General features: G+C 41.2%; 1 protein-coding gene across 1 annotated transcript in view; it reads left to right on the top strand.

The window, feature by feature from the left end:
* The first annotated feature begins 13,749 nt into the window (after positions 1 to 13,749).
* mideasb (mitotic deacetylase associated SANT domain protein b) overlaps positions 13,750 to 21,627 on the top strand; it is a 30,698-nt gene continuing 22,820 nt past the window's right edge. Inside the window, exon 1 of the mRNA XM_070445094.1 lies at positions 13,750 to 14,123. The gene's annotated coding sequence lies outside the window, so the exon portion shown is untranslated. The remainder of the gene's footprint in view (positions 14,124 to 21,627) is intronic.

The following is a 21,627-nucleotide window of genomic DNA, read 5'->3' as shown; positions in this document are numbered from 1 at the left end:
ACAACTTCTACACTACTCTAACCCTGGAAACCTCAACCTGCCTCTCTCGCACGGGGACATTTCTGATCCGAGGCCCCATGGGCACCCCATGTAATCAGCACCTACCACCACTTTCCCCAATGCTACACGTTCCTCTGTCTCATGCTTCATTTAAGTCCATTCAATTTTGTGTTTATGCTGCAAATGGCTTGGGAAGCAGACAAGAATAGCTAAGTACTTTCGGGTCACGGATTTTGGAAATCCTTCAGAATATGAGTCCCGTCCTGTATACTTTGTAAATTAGTAATTAAGATGAAAGTAATGGAAAATGTGCACAATTATCAATATATCATCGATATATTGTTCACTAGTTATCATACAAAGAATAATTAAAAGTATTCTAGGAGATATTATGTTTCTTTGCCTAAAGATCAACAATGTTTTTTGGTGTATACCCTATAATTTATTTCACTGTACAACATTGTCTTTCTGTTGTGTTGCAATAAAAGGGGGGTCCACTCAACTCAGGAGCACTTCTAGTTAAAGATTGGCCAATCAGCTTAAATCCAATCTTTGTTCCATATTGAACATACATACATAATTCCCAGTACATTGTGTCACGGTAAAAGACGGGCCCATTCTACTCAGGAGAACTTCTAGTTTCCAAATCCACAAAGTTTTCACCCAGAGAAGCGTCAGTGCTCATTTTGCAGACCTTAAATAGTGGCCTATCAGCTGAAATGCAGTATGTTTTTATATTGGACATAACGTTACATATTTCACAGTGCAAAATGATTTTGAACAAAAAACTAGGTCATATAAAGTGTTGCAGGACATCTACTGTGGTCAAACAGCTTAATGTAGGGTGCCTGGAGACTATACAGTACAAATATAGCACTGTACAGGAAAAACAATTGATTGTTTGTGTCCATAAAACCAGGGTTCAGTCTGCACTTTTGTTCTGTCGCTTTAACTGTTTACTGACTGACTAATTACAAAACAATAAATTAACTATTTTAGCTTACTCTTTGTTTGCTTCCAGTTTGAAATAAAACACCATTCTATACTAGTCTTGCACTCTTGGCTTGTCTTATATTGGAGGTGACAAATTCTGACTATTAGCAGGTGATTAGGTGAGAAGCTAACTGCTTAAGTGAAACACTGGAAATAATGTGAGTTCGTCAAATTTCTGCCCTGCTAGAGCTGCCTCTGTCAACTGTAAGTGCTGTTACTGTGAAGTGGAAACGTCTAGGAGCAACAACGGTTCAGCCGCAAAGTGGTAGGCTCCTCAAGATCACAGAACGGGACCGCCGATTGCTGAAGCGCGTAGTGCGTAAAAATCTTCTGTCCTCAGTTGCAACACTCAGTACAGAGTTCCAAACTGCCTGTTGAAGCAACGTCAGTGCAAGAACTGTTCGTCAGGAGCTTCATGAAGTGGGTTTCCATAGCCGAGCAGCCGCACACAAGCCTAAGATCACCATGCGCAATGCCAAGCGTTGGCTGGAGTTGGACTCCATTGGACTCTGGAGCAGTGGAAACACGTTCTCTGGAATGATGAATCACGCCTCACCATCTTACAGTCCGACGTATGAATCTTGGTTTGGCGGATGCCAGGAAAACGCTACCTGCCCCAATGCATAGTGCCAACTGTAAAGTTTGGTGGAGGTGGAATAAAGGTCTGTGGCTGTTTTTCATGGTTCAGGCTAGGCCCCTTAGTTCCAGTAAAGGGACATCTTAATGCTATAGCATACTTTGACATTTTAGACAATTCTATGCTTCCAACTTTGTGACAACAGTTTGGGGAAGGCCCTTTCCTGTTTCAGAATTGCAATGCCCCTGCGCGAGGTCCATACAGAAATGGTTTGTCTAGATTGGTGTGGAAGAACTTGACTGGCCTGCAAAGGTGTCCGATTGACCTCAACCCCATCGGACACCTTTGGGATGAATTGGAACGCCGACTGCAAGCCAGGCCTAATCCCCCAACATCAGTGCCCGACCTCACTAATGCTGCTGTCCCTGCATCAATGTTCCAACATCTAGTGGAAAGCCTTCCCAGAAGAGTGGAGACTGTTATAGCAGCAGAGGGGGGGACCAACTCCATATTAATGCCCCTGACTACTGTAGCTGGAAATAGCAGATTTTTAATGGTATATTTACATAGGCGTACAGAGGCCCATTATCAACAACCATCACTCCTGTGTTCCAATGGCACGTTGTGTTAGCTAATCCAAGTTTATCATTTTAAAAGGCTAATTGATCATTAGAAAACCCTTTTTAAATTATGTTAGCACAGCTGAAAACTGTTGTCCTGATTTAAAGAAATAAAACTGGCCTTCTTTATACTAGTTGAGTATCTGGAGCATTAGCATTTGTGGGTTTTGATTACCGGGCAATCATATCTCCCCTGGAACCGGGCAAACTGTCTCTAACCAGAAAAGAAAGAGGAGTGGGAGGCCCTGGTGCACAACTGAGCAAGAGGACAAGTACATTAGAGTGTCTAGTTTGAGAAACAGATGCCTCACAAGTCCTCAACTGGCAGCTTCATTAAATAGTACCTGCAAAACACCAGTCTCAACGTCAACAGTGAAGAGGCTGTGCTAACATAATTGCAAAAGGGTTTTCTAATGATCAATTTGCTTTTTAAAATGATTAACTTGGATTAGCTAACACAATGTGCCATTAACAATGTCTACACTGTATTTCTGATCAATTTGATGTTATTTTAATGGACAAAAAATGTGCTTTTCTTTCAAAAACAAGGACATTTCTAAGTGACCCCAAACTTTTAAACGGTAGTGTACTTTTGGTGTCCAATATGAAAAACGGATTGGATCTAGGCTGATAGGCCACTCTTTAAGGGCTGCAGAATGAGCAGTGACGTTCCTCTGGGTGGAAACTCTGTGGATTTGGAAAGAACGGACTCCGCTTTTACTGCGACTCAATGTAGGCTACAGGAAATTGTGTTACACTGCAATACAGTGCCTTCAGAAAGTATTCACACCACATTACTTTTCCCACTTTTTGTTGTGTTACAGCCTGAATTTAAAATGTATTCAATTTAGATTTTGTGTCATTGGCCTACTCACAACATCCCATAATGTAAAAGTGGAATTATGTTTTGAGACTTTTTTGGTTGCGCTAATTGCACTGTCTATATAACCTGGTTCAAGCATTCATAACATTATCTTGAAGAAGCAGGGTCGCCAGCAGCATACCACCCTGCATACCACTGCTGGCTTGCTTCTGAAGCTAAGCAGGGTTGGTCCTGGTCAGTCCCTGGATGGGAGACCAGGTGCTGCTGGAAGTGGTGTTGGAGGGCCAGTAGGAGGCACTCTTTCCTCTGGTCTAAACAAAGATCCCAATGCCCCAGGGCAGTGATTGGGGACACTGCTCTGTGTAGGGTGCCGTCTTTCGGATGGGACGTTAAACGGGTGTCCTGACTCTCTGAGGTCATTAAAGATCCCATGGCACTTATCGTAAGAGTAGGGGTGTTAACCCCGGTGTCCTGGCTAAATTCCCAATCTGGCCCTCAACCATCACGGTCACCTAATAATCCCCAGTTTACAATTGGCTCATTCATCCCCCTCCTCTCCCCTGTAACTATTCCCCAGGTCGTTGCTGCAAATGAGAACGTGTTCTCAGTCAACTTACCTGGTAAAATAAAAAATAAAATAAATAAATAAAAGAAGCACAGTTATGCCAAAACGTTGGTGGTTTACCCAATAAATTACTGGGAGCTTGTATATTTATTTATTTCACCTTTATTTAACCAGGTAGGCAAGTTGAGAACAAGTTCTCATTTACAATTGCGACCTGGCCAAGATAAAGCAAAGCAGTTCGACACATACAACAACACAGAGTTACACATGGAGTTAAACAAACATACAGTCAATAATAAAGTAGAAAAATAAGTCTATATACAATGTGAGCAAATGAGGTGAGATAAGGGAGGTAAAGGCAAAAAAAGGCCATGGTGGCGAAGTAAATACAATATAGCTGTCACGCCGTGACCTTAGAGAGCCTTTTTATGTCTCTATTTGGTTTGGTCAGGGTGTGATTTGGGGTGGGCATTCTATGTTTTGTTTTTCTATGATTTTGTATTTCTATGTTTTGGCCTGGTATGGTTCTCAATCAGGGACAGCTGTCTATCGTTGTCTCTGACTGGGAACCATACTTAGGTAGCCCTTTTCCCTCCTTTCTTTGTGGGAAGTTAACTTTGTTTGTGGCACTTAGCCTTAAGCTTCACGGGTGTTTTGGATTGTTTATTGGTTTGTCGGCGTCATCACCACCTAATAAAAGGAATATGTACGCTCATCACTCTGCGCTTTGGTCTACTTCTTACGACGGCCGTGACAATAGCAAGTAAAACACTGGAATGGTAGATTTGCAGTGGAAGAATGTGCAAAGTAGAAATAGAAATAATGGGGTGCAAAGGAGCTAAATAAATAAATACAGTAGGAGAAGAGGTAGTTGTTTGGGCTAAATTATAGATGGGCTATGTACAGGTGCAGTAATCTGTGAGCTGCTCTGACAGCTGGTGCTTAAAGCTAGTGAGGGAGATAAGTGTTTTCAGTTTGAGAGATTTTTGTAGTTCGTTCCAGTCATTGGCAGCAGAGAACTGGAAGGAGAGGCGGCCAAAGGAGGAATTGGTTTTGGGGGTGACCAGAGAGATATACCTGCTGGAGCGCGTGCTACAGGTGGGTGCTGCTATGGTGACCAGCGAGCTGAGATAGGGGGGACTTTACCTAGCAGGGTCTTGTAGATGACCTGGAGCCAGTGGGTTTGGCGACGAGTATGAAGCGAGGGCCAGCCAACGAGAGCGTACAGGTCTCAGTGGTGGGTAGTATATGGGGCTTTGGTGACAAAACGGATGGCACTGTTATAGACTGCATCCAATTTATTGAGTAGGGTATTGGAGACTATTTTGTAAATGACATCGCCGAAGTCGAGGATCGGTAGGATGGTCAGTTTTAGACGGTATGTTTGGCAGCATGAGTGAAGTTTGTTGCGAAATTGGAAGCCAATTATAGATTTAACTTTGGATTGGAGATGTTTGATATGAGTCTGGAAGGAGAGTTTACAGTCTAACCAGACACCTAGGTATTTGTAGTTGTCCACATATTCTAAGTCAGAACCGTCCAGAGTAGTGATGCTGGACSGGCGGGCAGGTGCAGGCAGRGATCGGTTGAAMAGCATGCYTTTAGTTTTACTTGTATTTAAGAGCAGTTGGAGGCCACGGAAGGAGAGTTGTATGGCATTGAAGCTCGTCTGGAGGGTTGTTAACACAGTGTCCAAAGAAGGGCCAGAAGTATACAGAATGGTGTCGTCTGCGTAGAGGTGGATCAGACTCACCAGCAGCAAGAGCGACATCATTGATGTATACAGAGAAGAGAGTATATAGTGTGTGACTCTCTTTATTTATTTGTATAGCCTTTAGAAATATTTACAAATGAATTACAATTGAAAAGATGAAATGTCTTGAGAAAATAAGTATTAAACCTCTTTGTTATGGCATGCATAAATAAGATCAGGAGTAAAGAAATCATTTTTTAATGACTACCTCATCTCTATTTTAGGCCATAACTGAACCAATTTCTGTAGGCTATATATACAATACTCTGCCCATATATTTTTTACTTTTATTTAAGTAGGCAAGTCAGTTAAGAACAAATTCTTATTTACAATGACAGCCTACACCGGCAAAACCCAGACAACACTGGGCCAATTGTGCTCCACCCTATGGGACTCCCAATCACAGTCGGTTGTGATACAGCCTGGATTCAAACCAGGGTCTGTAGTGAGGCCTCAAGCACTAAGATGCAGTGCCTTCGACTGCTGTGCCACTCAGGAGCATATGAAGTAATGTATATACAATATTTATAGCCATAAATGATTTAATGAAAAGCTGTAAACATACACATTGTTTCACATCCTTTAATAACAGACTCATGAACACAATCACGCAATAGGCTACAACCCGCTTCACAGCTTCCATGGAAAAGTCGATGTATTGTAGCTTCATGCTGACGAAAGAGTAGCAGAGGAAGGAGTTCGCTTCTGCAGCAATGTTCTCTAAAATGTTACGGTGGTGTGTCGCTCATCTCTGTACCCCACACATAGCCTAAATCTATCTGTAAGGTCCCACAGTCGAGCAGTGAACTTCAAACACAGATGCAACTGCCAAGACCAGGGAGGTTTTCCAATGCCTCGCAAAGAAGGGCACCTATTGGTAGATGGGTAAAAATAATATAAAAAGCTAACATTGAATATCCGTTAGAGCATGGTGAAGTTATTAATTACACTTTGGGTGGTGTATCAATACACCCAGTCACTACAAAGATACTGACATCCTTCCTAACTCAATTACCAGAGAGGAAGGAAACACTCAGGGATTTCACCATGAGGCCAATGGTATCTTTAAAACAGTTACAGAGTTTAATGGCTGTGATAAGAGAAAAATGTGGATGGATCAACAACATTGTAGTTACTTCACAGAATAAAAATATTCCAAAACACGCATCCTGTTTATAATAAGGCACTAAAGCAAAACTGCCAAAAAAATGGCAAATAAATGTACTTTATATCCTGAATACTAAGCATTATGTTTGGGGCAAATCCTACACAACACTATCAGAACTCAGGATAAGACCCAGATGCAGACAGCTAGAGTCACAGATGTTTATTGACCCAAACAGGGGGCAGGCAAAAGACAGGTCAAAGGCAGGCAGATGTCCGTAATCCAGGGCAGAGTCAATAAGGTACAGAACAGCAGGCAGGGTCGGAGTCAGGACAGGCAGAGGTTCGTAAACGGGTCAGAGTCAGACAGGTACAGAACGGCAGGCAGGCTCGGGGTCAGGGCAGGCAGAATGGTCAGAACCGGGGAACTAGGAAACAGAACTTGAGAAAACAGGGAGACGGGAAAACATGCTGGTAAGACCTGACAAGACAACACAAACTGGCAACAGACAAACAGAGAACACAGGTATAATACACTGGGGATAATGAGGAAGATGGGCGACACCTGTAGGGGGGTGGAGACAAGCACAAAGATAGGTGAAACAGATGAGGGTGTGAACAAACACATCACTGAGAACCACTCGTCATATTTTTAAGCATGGTGGTGGCTGCATCATGTTATGGGTATGCTTGGACTGGGGAGTTTTTTAGGATAAAAATCAATGGAATAGAGCTAAGCACAGGGAAAACCTGGGTCAGAATGCTTTCCAACAGACACTGGGAGACACATTCACCTTTCAGCAGAACAATAACCTAAAACACAAGGCCAAATTTACACTGGAGTTGCTAACCAAGATGACATTGAATGACATTGAATGTTCCTAGTTACAGTTTTGACTTAAAAATCTATGGCAAGACTTGAAAATGTCTTTCTAGCGATGATCAACAAACAACTTGACAGAGCTTGAAGAATATTAAAAAGAATAATGTGCAAATATTATACAATCCATGTGTGCAAAGATCTTAGAGACTTACACAGTAAGACTCACAGCCATAATCGCTGCCAAAGGTGATTCATGTCATAACATGTGAATACTTATTTTAGAATTAGATATTTCATGTTCAATAAATGTGCAAAAATGTCTAAAAACATGTTTTCACTTTGTCATTATACGGCATTGTGTGTAGTTAGGTGAGAAAAAAGTATATTTAATCATTTTTGAATTCAGGCTGTAGCACAACGTCAAGTTAACAAACAGATCACCGACCATTTCGAATCCCACCGTACCTTCTCCGCTATGCAATCTGGTTTCCGAGCTGGTCATGGGTGCACCTCAGCCACGCTCAAGGTCCTAAACGATATCATAACCACCATCGATAAGAGACAATACTCTGCAGCTGTATTAGTCAAGGCTTTCGACTCTGTCAATCACCACATTCTTATCGGCAGACTCAACAGCCTTGGTTTCTCAAATGACTGCCTCGCCTGGTTCACCAACTACTTCTCAGACAGAGTTCAGTGTGTCAAATCGGAGGGCCCGTTGTCCGGACCTCTGGCAGTCTCTATGGGGTTGGAACAGGGTTCAATTCTCGGGCCGACTCTTTTCTCTGTATACATCAATGATGTTGCTCTTGCTGCTGGTGATTCTCTGATCCGCCTCTATGCAGACGACAGCATTCTGTATACTTCTGGCCCTTCTTTGGACACTGTGTTAACTAACCTCCAGACGAGCTTCAATGCCATACAACTCTCCTTCCTTGGCCAACTGCTCTTAAATGCAAGTGAAACTAAATGCATGCTCTTCAACCGATCGCTGCCCACACCTGCCTGCCCATCCAGCATCACTACTCTGGACGGTTCTGACTTAGAATATGTGGACAACTACAAATACCTAGGTATCTGGTTAGACTGTAAACTCTCCTTCCAGACTCACATTAAGCATCTCCAATCCAAAATGAAATCTAGAATTAGCTTCCTATTTCGCAACAAAGCCTCCTTCACTCATGCTGCCAAACATACCCTCGTAAAACTGACCATCCTACCGATCCTTGACTTCGGCGATGTCATTTACAAAATAGCCTCCAACACTACTCAGCAAATTGGATGCAGTCTATCACAGTGCCATCCGTTTTGTCACCAAAGCCCCATATACTACCCACCACTGCGACCTGTATGCTCTCGTTGGCTGGCCCTCGCTTCATATTCGTCGCCAAACCCACTGGCTCCAGGTCATCTATAAGTCTTTGCTAGGTAAAGCCCCGCCTTATCTCAGCTGACTGGTCACCATAGCAGCACCCACCCGTAGCATGCGCTCCAGCAGGTATATCTCACTGGTCACCCCCAAAGCCAATTCCTCCTTTGACCGCCTTTCCTTCCAGTTCTCTGCTGCCAATGACTGGAGCGAACTGCAAAAATCACTGAAGCTGGAGACTCATATCTCCCTCACTAACTTTAAGCACCAGCTGTCAGAGCAGCTCACAGATCACTGCACCTGTACATAGCCCATCTGTAAATAGCCCATCCAACTACCTCATCCCCCATGCTGTTATTTATTTTTCTCCTTTGCACCCCAGCATCTCTACTTGTACACTCATCTTCTGCACATCTATCACTCCAGTGTTTAATTGCTATATTGTAATAATTTCGCCACTATGGCCTATTTATTGCCTTACCTCCCTTATCCTACCTCATTTGCACACACTGTATATATACTTTTTCTATTGTATTATTGACTGCATGTTTGTTTATTCCATGTGTAACTCTGTGTTGTTGTTTGTGTCGCACTGCTTTGCTTTATCTTGGCCAGGTCGCAGCTGTAAATGAGAACTTGTTCTCAACTAGCCTACCTGGTTAAATAAAGGTGAAATACATTTTTTTTTTTAAGTATGAATACTTTCTGAAGGCACTGTATGCCTGTCCAATATGAAAAACCTAGTGAACATCGTCCAATATGAATGGGCTAATTAACAATGGGATTTAAGTGTTTTCTAAAGTGTATTTTATAATTGTAACAATATTATTAATATTGTTAGTACTATTATTATTAATAGTTGCATTAAAAATAATGTGTTTTAATTGTTTTACTGCTGTTACCATGATAACTCTAGTAATCATTCATTTTAATGCTGTAACAATAATGCCAATGCTATAATATTATTTGTTCTGTAAAGGCGTTGACCTTATTTCCTTTTTTTATATTGTTAAACAAAATTCAAGTCTGCTATCATTTCCTCATAAAATGTTAATAATTATGACAATTATATTACTTTTATTTTGAAGGGAAATCGCCGAGCTCAGGGACTATTCGTGCTAGGTCTTGCTTATTCTTGCTGGCAGAACGGAGGTGTTGTGGTTGACACTTTCTTTTCCTCTACTCTTTGCGATTGAGCATTTGCGTCACCTACAGTAGGGTATCGTTAAATGTATTGAAATGGTATGCGCCATGGTTTCTCATAAATTGTAGATATTCTTTGTTTATTTATTTTTTTATCTCTGTCGCAATACTTGAAGAGATTAGCGTAGTTTAGTTGGCATCGCAACAACTCACAATACAGCATTTGCTATAGTTACGTTCACAATCATGCAATGATTTCAGCAGCAAGAGTAGGAAGTGACGCTTCGAAAAGCAGAAAAAAAGTTTTCTGTTTCTGAAGAGAGAGAAAATGCCAACTAGAAATTGTGTCAGCGATGCATACTAGCCTACAAGGTAACGTATAACCTACTTTGCTTTTATTCGTGTGTGTAGTAATGTAACAACTTATTCATGTTTTTAAACTGCTCTATGGTTAAAAAAAAAAAAGCCAGGGTGTCAATATAAGATTCAGTATTCATCGTTATTGTCCCCTCCCTGCTGCATATGTCAGCGACAATGGTTGCATCTAAAAAACACATCTCAATGAATCTTCATGGAGGTCCTGCTGATGGATCTAGAATTTCTATGCAGTAGTCTAGGCTAGATACAGATTCGCGTGGTTCGATATAGCTCGGATGCCAAGAGTTGCTGCACGATGATGTGTAGCCTTGTGCACCTCCCTAGTTGTGCCTGGAGAAGCGGGTGGGTGTAATTTGCCTAACATTTCCAAAACGGCCCGCCCTGCGAAGGCGATCTGTTTGACTTCCGCAGTTTTTATGAAAGTAAAGTCATAGTGTATAAAAACAAAAAAATCACGACAGCTGTGTTGGGAACTGGAAGTTTCGGTACAATTTTATAAATGCCTACCGATACTTTGTTTGTTCGGCGTGGTGGGATCTTTTTGTGTCGGTAAAATGTATTATGAGAGAAATGGCAGTGGAAAGGCCTTTATGCGCAAATATCGATATAATAACCATCATATCTAAGTAAACTTGGAGTCGCGCGATTATATGGTGCGTGGTCGCTGGTGAACTCGGGAAACCATGTAGTTTATTAGCCTACAGATTAAATAAGTTATGAACTAAACGGGGTGGTGAAAGTACTGTGATCTTGATTCTCCTTTCCAATAAATATCGATGGTCTTATTCTGGTGACATGATGATCGATGCATATCATGCAGTGATTTTTATCGGCAAAACGTCAATTTGGTGGAAACACCACTGATGGGAAAATGCTCATATTTTCTTTATGCAAATTCTAGAGTATTCACATGAAAAGCTGTCATCAATTGGATGGAAACCTAGCAATACACTCTGAAGGACCTAAAATTATGAATCCCATAGGCCTATTGGTCTTTCACAGTCAGGCCAACCCAAGCTGTAGTCTACTATGCATGTAGGCTAATAGTATGCCAATTATTGAAATAGATAAATGAGACTGTCAACTGAGTCAGAAATTCACAGGTTTCAGATTTGTACCAATTTCTTTTCCAGGTTTTCGCTCTCAAAGTCAAACTTTTTAAATAGAAAAACAACCAAAGTGGATGTTCTAAGTCCACAACAATGCTTAAACCACATCAGGAGAACACTTTTTGAGGTCTGGGTAAAAATCTAAGAAAATTCGATTTTTTTGTGTAGTTACCCTTTAATTTAACTGTACGTCGCCTAGCACTGTTTGGTTAGCATGTTTCTGTAGACCACATGAGATGGCGTTTGCAAAACAAATGGCCACTGGATTGATGCAAATATTAATGCTATCATTCTGCCAGGTGCAGGCATAGGCTACTTTGTAGCTAGTTAGTTTTGTGAAAGTTTTTCCATCTACCAGAAGACGGTTAGGCCTATCATTAGCAACATCACCATATTTTTACTGAACCTTAATTGCTTGAAAGCTGGACGTTTTACTTCATATTATGAAGCAGGTCTTACCTTGCTTCAAAGTAGCCTATAGCCAAAATCCCAACATAGAAACCCAGAGGAAATTATTGTATAAAGATTTCCTCATATGGCTCTCCTGTTCTATTGGTTTTCAAATCAATTTTCTTTCATTGTCGAGCAGCCAAAGGCATTATCCTAGTCATATTAGCAACCCATGATAGTTGTTGCATCTTTAGAATTCCCCTCTTTATACATTTCTAACGGATATGTCCATCTCAGTTCTTGAAACCGCTCGCATGTGTGGTGAGCATTTTAGAACGGCGTTTTCCCGCAAATTGCGTTTTGGAACGTTTGCGCGCAGGACCACTGCTGTGTGCATATTGCTGCGCTCAAAATGTGAATAAATAATAGTTTTCAACATTGTAAGCTAAACATTCTGATCTGTTCCATTAGCCGTATTAATTGATACGGCGTATACCTCCACTACCTTACTTTGATACGCAGGCAGCTCTTTGTTGCAGCCCTTCTTCCTGGTCTATAGCCAGAAAGTGTCCATCTGTCTGTAATAACACACCTGAGCTACTGTACGGGTCCTGCACAGAAGAGTGGACTAGACTATAGTCTTCATTTTATTAACAGTTTAAATATGACCAGTTTAATGACAGACAATTATAACTAAGTCAATGGATGGATATATTGTTTGGCTAATGGATATTTAGAGGCGATAAAAACACACACCTCTTTAGGCGAATTTGAACAATTTAAAGGAGAACCTCACACTCTAGGAGCTCAGATGCCATCATTTAATAACCCAATAACCAACGTTTGTACAGACAAGCTGTCTTCATCAGGGTATAATGACCAACACTGCGGGATGACTAGTTTATATAGTGTCAAAGGACACACAGGTGTCTGTAATCATGGCTGGGTGTGGCCTGATATCATTGATTAATTCTCAGATATAAAAATAACATACCAAAAACATGAATGGATAGCATAAGATCATAGATACAATTTGGCTACATAGGCCTACAAACATTTGTAGGCCTAAAAGCAAAATCACAATAATCACTAATGAATATGCCATGTGCCAATAATGGTTATGCCAAGTGCCAAACATAATTTCTCTTTAGAGGGTAGATTTGCATCTTACTTCTACAATCAATTTGGTCATTTAGGCCTTTCTCCCAATGAAAGATTGAAAGAGTGGATATGATATGGACATCGCTTTGATTCAAAACCATGACACACACAATCCTACATATCTCACGCACTCTCACATAGCTTGGCTTGCATATCTCTTATGCAGCGAATAGCATGCACGAATGTTTTCAGGCTTTGTAGCGTTATTTTAAGGTACAGCAGAGAGAGCAGAGTGCAGAGCATACCCTGACACAGAGGGACTGGCAGTGTCTCCTTTCTGTCAGCTGGAACACGCTTGGTCATGGTCACTGCTATTCGCTATGCACCCCAGTTGTGCAGCCAGTCTGCATTCATACAGGAGCATTTGAAAACAGTAGAAAACAGCAGCATTTGAAAGCTGTATTCCTTTATTCCTAAATCTCAGTGCATCTCTCTATCAATGACTGATAGAATGAATGAGTCTACCTGCTGATTCATTGAGGTCAGTGTGTATGAGATCATAGATGTGACATCTCATAGTGTCACCTCGAAGATGTCTTGCTGCTTTTTCTCAATGCATCTTCAAAAAGGCAGCTGCAGTTGGATTGTGGGGTTCTGCTGATAGACTGTTTACTCAACAGTTTGTAAAGTGTAGATGTTAGTGTACTCGTGTGTGTGGGTGTGATGGCTGTGTAATAATGCTGTAATAATGTTGAAGCGCAACAGCGGGAGAATACTGAGAGTAGGCAGACATATTCTCTCTAACTTGGAACTAGTGCGAGGCGCGCCCCTGACATTTTTCATATTGATGGGATTTAAATAAGGGCCCCTCTTTGTATCAGTAGCCGACTGACGGAATTTCCCCGCATGGATCTGAGTAGAGTTTGCCCAGTAAATTACAGCGCCTCGCATACAAGATGAAAGCCATATATGGTCGTGGAAGTAGGTGTGGCGAACAGACTGGAGGGGATCACAAGACAAGCTGAAAGAGAACGTTTGAGAGAGCGTTCTACAGTGATAGAAAAAAGGTCGCATATGACAGCAGTGTGTTGTGTGCATGTGGGCTGTTTGTGCAATCCTAACGCAATAATGTCCACATTTTTGCAGATCAGTGCCCCATTTCGGACTGGATAGCACTTATTTTCTAACGACATCGATCTACCTCTCTCTTTGACTTGAAAAATAATAGTGAGGTCAGCATAGAATGACTCAACGCTAGAGATGTATGCTGTCGTCTCGGTTCGACTGCACTGCTGGGCGCGTGGATCTGGGGATAGTTGCTGCACTGGTTGGTGGTGGGTGATTGTTGGGGCGTCGCAGAAACATGACAAGCACGGTAAGTGATCGGATAGCAACTTTGATTTATTTATATATCCGGCTTTTTGATCGGTAAATATGAACTAAGAAACATGCAAGGGAATGGATGACATTAGTTGTAAACAAAGTTTACCATTTCATTACATAGGCTTCTATGCATATTGAACATGAAGATTGTTGATCAGCTGTTGATACCTGTGTGTGTTTATTGCTTAATATGGGTATTTTCTTAAAAATAGGAAGCAATGTCAGTTCCTATGACGTAGGCTATTAACCATGTTGACAAGTTGAGCAGCCCTAGCTGCGCGGTTTATATTATCCTTACTTTTGTCGTCTAGTCCACTCGTGTAGCCTATATAGGGTGCATTGTTGTCTCACTTTGTTGTAATGTACCATGGATTTAGTGACTGGATAATCCGTTTTCTGTAACAAAGGGCTGCCTTCTCGTAAATAGCGCTGAGCTGGCTGGCGGTGGGGACGAAGAGCAGGCGGGGGTTCAGCAAGGGTTGTTCAGATGTAGGACGCAGCATGTTTATTGTGTGCTTTTTTTGGGTGCTGTCTAGGGGGGAATTCTCACTCCTCCATGTCAAATAGCCAGCCTATAGCCGACATCGAATGTGCGTTCGCTTTCACCGCGATGCCCCATTGGCTGCAAGGGTATTCGCTGTTTAAATTAAGAAACGCTCCGTCGTCTCAAGGATTAGGTAATTATGGTTGACGGTACAAACCTAGACTACATTAACGGCTTTTCCTTGGTTGGGTTAATAAGCCCGACAGGGGGTTGTGTAATTAGCTGCAATGTTCGGCCCACTTTGTCATGACCCTACTACTCTACGCCCGATCGCCTACAGAAAGGTTAGGGGGAAATCGTGTTATTGTGCAAATATTTCATAATGCAGAAACCCTTCCATGAAAAACAAACCATGCAAAACTCACTCCATATGATTTCTGTTGTTAAGCAAAATAGGCCAAGGCAATGCGTCTTGCATGGTCTTCTCAAGCCACGCCTCTCCCATTCCCGGAAATTGATAGAGGTATTTCTTCATAAATACAGTGACGCATGCACATTGTTTTTTTTTTATATAGCTATAGCGGAACCGCATCTACAGAATTGTTCATAATTTGGATTTCTGAACAACCTTATAATTTAACAAGCATACAGAACAACACGCTATAATATAACGTGGTGTTAAATTCTCCTTGGACAATGCGATAGTGTCCTCACTCTGAAGTGTGCGTGGTCGGTCAGACAAGTAAATTACTGTATATATCCTGCCACAGTGCAGGATGTGAGCAGCTGCAGCTGTCTATTTTAAGGTGTGTGTGTTTGCTAAATGGTTGGTGCCTAGGCTAAACAGTAGCCTACCACCTTTGGAGAATGTAGTGCGTGCTATCAGTGCATGCTACAGTATAAAATGTGTTTTAAAAGAAAAAGACTATAAAACAACTATTGAGTCATGTGTTGTTGTAAGTTCTACCAAATATATTTTGCACAGTTTTTGGTCACCTGTACCTTGTACAATCAGTGTAGCCTACCATACAACAAGGCCTATAACATGTATACGTCTATATTATAGACAACTGTACGCTGGCCTACAGCCCTCATCTCGGCCTTGTCTGCCTGCAGGAACAGAATAGGTGCAGCTATCGATTGTTCTCTAAGCTACTCTTCGGGCAACAATAAATAGCTCATATTATAATAGCCACATTTCGTCAACTACTGAATAGGGGATAGCAAAAATACAAAAATATAAACGCAACAATTTATAGTTCATATAAGGAAATCAGTCAACTGAAATACATTCATTAGGCCCTAATCTATGGATTTCACATGACTGGGAATACAGATATGCATCTGTTGGTCACAGATACCTCACAGATAAGGTAGTGGCGTGGATCAGAAAACCAGTCAGTATTTGGTGTGACCACCATTTGCCTAATGCAGTGCGATACAGCTCCTTCGCATAGAGTTGATCAGGCTGTTGATTGTGGCCTGTGGAGTGTTGTCCCACTCCTCTTCAATGTCTGTGTGAAGTTCCTGGAATTTGGCGGGAACTGGAACACGCTGTCAATCCAGAACATCCCAAACATGCTCAGAGGGTGACATGTCTGGTGAATATGCAGGCCATGGAAGAACTGGGACATTTTCAGTTTCCAGGAATTGTGTAGAGATCCTTGCAACATGGGGCCATGCATTATCATGCTGGAACATGAGGTGATGGCGGCGGAAGAATGGCACGACAATGGGCCTCAGGACCTCGTCATGGTATCTCTGTGCATTCAAATTGCCATCGATGAAATGCAATTGTGTTCATTATCCGTAGCTTATGCCTGCCCATACCATAACCCTACCGCTACCATGGGGTACTCTGTTCCCAATGTTGACGTCAGCAAACCGCTCACCCATACAACACCATACACGTGGTCTGCAGTTGTGAGGCCGGTTGGACGTACTGCCAAATTCTCTAAAATGACGTTGGAGGCGGCTTGTGGTAGAGAAATGAACATTTTCTGGCAACTGCTCTGCTTGACATTCCTGCAGTTAGCATGCCAATTGAACGCTCCCTCAACTTAAGACATCTGTGACATTGTGTGGGTGACAAAACTGCAGATATTAGAGTGGCCTTTTATTCTCCCCAGCACAAGTGCACCTGTGTAATGATCGTGCTGTTTAATCCGTTTATTGATATGCCACACCTGTTGTCCTGGTAAAGGAGAAATGCTCACTAACAGGGATGTAGCACATTTGTGCGTATGGTACATTTCTGGGATCTTTTATTTCAGCTCAATATAACATGGGACCAACACTTTACATGTTGCATTTATTTTTTTGTTCAGTGTACATATGCAGTAGATGATCTAATAGATATGTTTATGTCATGTTTATTTGTATTTAGCCTAAATCAGACCTGGTGCAACAGTTTGCACAAACACATCAAATACATTCTTATACAGATCAGAGGACAGTTACATTACATTGTATTGTATTGCATTGCATTACATCGTCACCACTCTCACCATCGAAAAGTCCATCTCTTCAAACTGTAAATTCAATTGCAGAGGGGTCTGTATCTTTGTGCATTGGGAAGATGAGCGTAGTATACTCTGCACAAACACTGTGCCCTCAGATACACATCCAGATTGTGATTATCATAATGTGTTGCCATGGCAATGAAAGTGATGCCCAGAAAGATTTGGACTACAATAAATGTGCCTTTATTTCTCGTATTATAATTTTTTACTATTCGGTCGACTGACTAGCTGTGACGGAAGTTGAAAATGTAATATTTTTTACTTTTGGCCTTTTTTCTGAAGAAGGTTATTGTGACTCATAGTTGTTCTCTCTCATTGTCCTGTCTCTTGCCTTTCCCTTTTGACGATGCAGGAACAGGATCAACGGGTGACAGGTTCCCCTTTTGTCCTGGATGATTCGGAGACCACTGAGTCAGAGCCTCAGTGAAAAAAGAGCAAGTAGGCTGCATTCCCTATATGGTGCACTACTTTTGACCAGGGTCCATAAGGAATAGGGTGCCAATTGGGATGCTACCCAAGTAATATTTTGCCACAGGGCTATTCCACGGTAGCCTAATGAGGCTGAGACACAGATTAAAATGTATTAGGGCTGTCCCGACTAAAAGCAATCTTGATCGACCACCATTCGTCTGTTCTTTCGACCAATCTATTGGTAAACATTTTAAAACGTGTGTTTTTCCCTGTATAGACACATCCTATGTGTTTTAATCAAATCAACTATAGTCACTGAGCTTGTCTGATGCTTTAAGCACACTGTTTGATTAAATAATTAAGACACACAAATGACTAGAGGGAGTCTGACCACCAATTTATTTGATTGGGCCGGGCCGGGCTCAGACTTGCTGTGTTTTAAAAAAGACTGTGACTTTCACCCGTTGTCTTTCTCTCCTCCCTGCTGCAGCAACCACCACAGTGTTGCTGAAGCTGCAACATAATTACAGCCATTTCTGACTGAAAAGTTCTGTTACCCGAAATCCCTCATTTGTTTAGGAAAAACATTCCCGCTACCCTTGCTCTCTTTACGTGACACATGTAAGCATCGCATGCACGTGACCAATAGGGCCTGACCTATAGCATATCATAATCACATGAACAAATTGGTTATAACAAATTCTGAACACTGTATCAGAAAAATGGATGCAGAGGACGTAACAAATAAACTCGAAGCAGGGGAATGTTTGCTGGTTGCTCAGGAGGTAAAGGGGAAGTCAGATGTGTGGAATAAATTTGACTAGTTGTAGAAAATACTGGAGATCTAGAAAAAGAAGGTAAGGAGCAGGCAATGCGTGCAAACTGGTGCTGTTAGATTACAATATAACCTTTCTGACCATTTGGAACGATGTAAACATCACTAAATAAATTTACAAGCCTACCAGAGAGTCTGTTGTAGTGTTTTTTTTTGTTAAGCCTCTATTACAGAAAATACAAAATGTTCGCATGGAACGGTATATTTATTGTTTAAGCTAATTATTCAAGGCTCGCTTTATTTTAAAATTAAAATGCTTGATTGCATTTCAAATCATGAATTACTTGTATGCTGTGTGATGACTTGAACGAATGAATGATTGATTGATACAGTAGCCTATATAAGTATTGAAATACAGGCCTAAGTAAGTTTTAAGGTATTAAGATTAAAAATGATGCCCTTTTAGGCCTACAGCTCAATGGTGGTAATACAAATCAAATCAAAGTTTATTTGTCACATGCGCCGAATACAACAGGTGTAGTAGACCTTACAGTGAAATGCTTACTTACAATCCCTTAACTTCTTATGGCTGCAGGGGCAGTATTGAGTAGCTTGGATGAAAGGTGCACAGAGGTGCCCATGGTAAACTGCCTGCTCCTCAGTCCCAGTTGCTAATATATGCATATTATTATTTGTATTGGATAGTAAACACTCTGAAGTTTCTAAAACAGTTTGAATGATGTCTGTGAGTATAACAGAACTCTATGGCAGGCAAAAACCTGAGAAAAAATCCAAACCGGAAGTGGGAATTCTGAGGCTGGTCGATTTTCAACCAAGATCCTATTGAATTCACAGCGAGATATGGATGAGTTTGCACATTCTACGGCTTCCACTAGATGTCAACAGTCTGTAGAACCTTGTCTGATGCCTCTACTGTGAAGGGGGGCCGAATGAGAGGGGAGTTAGTCAGGTCTGCCATGACCTGACCATGCTCTAACCATGCGTGTTCACATGAGGGAGCTCTGTTCCATCGCTCATCTGAAGTCAATGTAATTCTCCGGTTGGAACGTTATTCAAGATTTATGTTATAAACATTCTAAAGATTGATTCAATACATTGTTTGACATGTTTCTACTGACTGTTACGGAACTTTTGGACATTATCAGCTTTTAGTGAACGCGCTTCCTGACATTGGATTTGTTTACCAAACACGCTAACAAAAATAGCTATTTGGACATAAATGATGGACATTACCGAACAAAACAAACATTTCTTGTGGGAGTCCTGGGAGTGCATTCTGACGAAGATCCGCAAAGGTAAGTGAAGATTTATAATGCTTTTTATGAGTTTTGTTGACTGCACAATTTGGCGGGTAACTGTATGGCTTGCTTTTGTGGCTGAACGCTGTTTTCAGATTATTGAATATTGTGTTTTGCCGTAAAGCTTTTTGAAATCTGACACAGCGGTTGCATTAAGAACAAGTGTATCTTTAATTCTATGTAAAACATGTATCTTTCATCAAAGTTTATGATGAGTATTCATGTTATTTGACGTGGCTCTGCAATTTCTCCGGATATTTTGGAGGCATTTCTGAACATGGCGCCAATGTAAACTGAGGTTTTTGGATATAAATATTAACTTTATTGAACAAAACATATATGTATTGTGTAACATGTAGTCCTATGAGTGTCATCTGATGAAGATCATCAAAGGTTAGTGATTCATTTTATCTCTTTCTGCTTTTTGTGACTCCTGTCTTTGGCTGGAAAAATGACTGTGTTTGTCTGTGATTTTGCGGTGACCTAACATAATCGTTTGTGGTGCTTTCGCTGAAAAGCCTATTTGAAATCGGACACTTTGGTGGGATTAACAACAAGATTACCTTTAAAATGGTATACGATACATGTATGTTTGAGGAATTTTAATTATGAGATTTCTGTTGTTTGAATTTGGCGCCCTGCACTTTCACTGGCTGTTATCATATCGATCCCGTTAACGGGATTGCAGCCAACAATGCAGTTTTAATAAAAATAAGTGTTAAGTAAAAAATAGACAATAAAAGTAACACAATTTTAAGAGCAGCAGTCAAATAACAGTAGCGAGGCTATACCGGGTACCGGTACAGAGTCAATGTGCGGGGGCACCGGTTAGTTGAGGTAATATGTATATGTAGTTAGAGTTAAAGTGACTATGCATAGATAATAAACAGGGAGTAGCAGCAGCGTAAAATAGGGTGGGGCAATGCAAATAGTCTGGGTAGCCCTTTGATTACAAGGCTGCTATTCTAAGCCTAATAATATCATTACTTATTATTTTAATGATGTGATAATAATAACAATAAGAAGGAGATCAAGAAAAAGGAGGAGAATTATTATTATAATAAATAATCTTTTTGAAACAGTGTAAACAGTGTAAATTTACACTGGAGTGTCAGAGTGCGCTCAGATTGCGCTCTGGGCGTTCGTAAATTCAGAGCGTTGTCAGATTGTCCATTTGTAAATTTAGAGCGTTTTGCTCTCTGAGTGTTTCGAGCGCACACTGGACACTGGCTGAGGAGTAGGGTTGATCCGAGTGTTCTGACCTCACAACGGCAGTCAAGCAGCCAAGCTAACTGGCTAATGTTGGCTAGCTACTTCCAGACACAAATGAGAGAACACCTCACTCTGAGCAGAGCAGGTTTGGCCGTTTTCATGTTGTCTAGAGCGTTGGTGACTGTAACTGTGCTGCTAGCAACAATTTAACAATGTTTTTTTTGCCGACGTTTACTGACACCAATCATATTCAACGGGTGTTTCGCGTTTGTAAATTCATCAGTTATTCTGCGGTCTGGCACATTCAGATGAGAGTGCTCTGAAATCGGAGTAGATACCCAGAATGAATTTACGAACACACCCGAAATAATTTATAAATAATTCCAGAGAGGCTGTTGTAATGAACAAAAAAAGTGGAAAGCCTTTAATACAGAAAGCAAAGATTAAAAACAGACGAATTTGTGAAAATGTCGTTGTGTGAGACTTGGCTCTCACGGAATCAGTATGTTATTAAACAGGCAACAGAAGCAGGATCTGTCTTATTTCTGTAGATATATATATAGATGATTTATAAAGCCAGACACATTTAACAGTTAGGCTGTTGATTATAGACCTAATTAAGTTGGTTTCCTCACCTTTCTTAGACAACTAAGGCAAGGGTTGTTTTCTCGTTTCCTAACTCTGCCGCTGCCTCCGTCGCATTGTTCTCAACACCAGTATGCTGGTTAACTTTGCTATTATGCACATAGCAACATGGTCTAGGAAAAGACGCC

The sequence above is a fragment of the Salvelinus sp. IW2-2015 genome, linkage group LG9 (assembly GCF_002910315.2).
Source record: "Salvelinus sp. IW2-2015 linkage group LG9, ASM291031v2, whole genome shotgun sequence".
In the NCBI taxonomy this organism is placed as follows: Eukaryota; Metazoa; Chordata; class Actinopteri; order Salmoniformes; family Salmonidae; genus Salvelinus; species Salvelinus sp. IW2-2015.
Note: the sequence above shows the minus strand (reverse complement) of the source record. Positions and strands in the feature narration are given on the sequence as shown.